At 39.5% G+C, this 2,206-nt stretch overlaps 1 pseudogene; it reads right to left on the reverse strand.

Moving 5' to 3' along the window:
• Positions 1–1,049: 1,049 nt before the first annotated feature.
• On the reverse strand, positions 1,050–1,170 carry LOC122788437 (annotated as a pseudogene).
• Positions 1,171–2,206: the final 1,036 nt, after the last annotated feature.

A 2,206-nucleotide genomic window follows, 5' to 3' on the forward strand; every position in this document is an offset into this window, starting at 1 on the left:
CGCGGATATGTCCTGGGGTTCTGCTGTGATTTTTGCGTACATAACATTTATGTCATTATTTACGTTTTCTGCATGTTTTCTTTTGACATTCTTGGTTTCTTTCCCCATTGCCATGTTGCACCAGTATGACACCTGACGTTGGCAGCCTTCCGTTACTCCTATGTCATGTTTGGATATATGTAAACTGTTTTCTTTTGGTTTACATTGCCGTGCTGTTATGCTACGCCTGCGCCACTTCGTGAATCGCTACTTGCCTTCATTTGCATGGTGCAACACCGCACATGGGGTATTTAACATACCTACGCCGGAGGCGGCGCAACTCCGGCGTACACCGGTGATGCACGTGGGTTTGGATCGTACCTGAATCGCTCGGTGGCCATGTCTGGCGTTGTGGCGCCTACGCCATGCGTGCGCCTGGCGCAAGGTTCATGAATCCCGGGGTATATATATATATATATATATATATGCACACATATATATATATATATATATATATATATACATATATATATATATATATATACATATATATATATATAAATATATATATATATATATATATATATACACTATATATATATATATATATATATATATATGTGTGTGTGTGTGTGTTTGTGTGTGTGTATATTTTACACATTGACTTGCTTCACTTTTCTTTAGATGTTCCACTTAACCATTAAAGGCAGCATATTTGATTTATGAATTTATCACCACTCTCAGCTGCAGACAATGCCACAAGAGCAAAGATAAGCACTATAAAGAAATAGGCAAGCAAATATGTGGCACCATGTAGAGTCTAACTCATAAGCAGAACTGAATCCCAGACTCTGAGATGTAAGGCAGAGGTTTTAACAGAGCGCCACCAGTTTATGCTTTCCCCTGCATTCAGATAACTCATTGCGACCTTACAAAAAAAACAAACACACAAACAAACAAATAAAATAATTTTATGTCAAAATGTATACATTTACAACTTTATCCATACCTTATCTTCAGGCATTATACCTCAACACTTTGAATGAGTCAGGTCTCCTGTGAGCCTGTGTATCCTTACAGCAGTGCTATTCTGCACTACTTTCAGTACCCACCCTGTCAATTGTGCAATGTAAGAGCCTCACCCTGGGAACCACATTATTGATCATGGTATTCCCCCTGCCAGGTAAGTATTGTTCTGCTGAGGTCCTAAAGTTCAACCCTTCCTCCCCCCATATTAAGACTATCTAAATCAATAAGTACTTTACAGGTTATTCTTTATCTGCCCAAACTTTCACACTGGGGGCAGAGAATTTGTGCTCTTTCACATAATCATACTTTTAATTCCATGATCCAAATATTGGGAGCCATAGAAATATAAATTCTGCTTGCTTGGTGGCTGATTCTTTATTTGCAATCAGTCCAGCATATCCACTTCCTAACCAGCTTGTACAGGTCACATTTCAAACTAAAGTAAATCTCTTAGAAACTCATATCACAAATCAGACCTGTATTATTGTACATTTTCCTTTGACCACTGATTATTTCACGTTGTACTTCTCCTACTGTAGTTCTATTTGCATTCTACTTCTTTCCTTGTGAGTCTCACTTCTTAATCCAGGTTCATCAACTGCTCCACTGCTAACAGGTCCCACTTCACACTATTGTCTGCTCTGGTTCTCCTTTCACATGTACACATCAGTTCTGTAGTTTTAGCCCAACACTCAGTATGGCTGCCCTCCTCCACCACACAGTTCTCAGCTTCAGTTCCTATCACTTGGAGCTTCACTTAGGTGTCCTCCAGCTGAAAGCCAGATCCATCATATCAGCTGATCAATGGCTCTTCTCTTTCTTCCTACAGAGGGATTTGTATGGGCAGGGGGTATTTTCTGGGCATGCCTCCACTGTTTCATCTCAGTATCAATGAGCTTTGCATATAGCGTATTATAGCCTGGAATTCACAATCTAAGAAAGACTCAGTTTCCATAATGGAGGGGAAAGGTCATATTATGTCCCCTTCAAACTGAAGTATTCTCATGAATAGTCCACATCTGTTCACCTACATGGCTTAACTTACACATAACAGGGCTTATAACTTGTCTCTACCTATAAAGATCCAGTGAAAACTTCTCTGACCACCTACTTGTACAGCCCGTTATGTTGTCAGTGTTGCTCCATCATCTTGCCAAAAAAAATTGCTAAGCTTGGAAAATAAGCAGTTTGCATAATG

The sequence above is a fragment of the Protopterus annectens genome, chromosome 13.part0 (genome assembly GCF_019279795.1).
Source record: "Protopterus annectens isolate FY-2018-M chromosome 13.part0, PAN1.0, whole genome shotgun sequence".
NCBI lineage: Eukaryota > Metazoa > Chordata > Ceratodontiformes > Protopteridae > Protopterus > Protopterus annectens.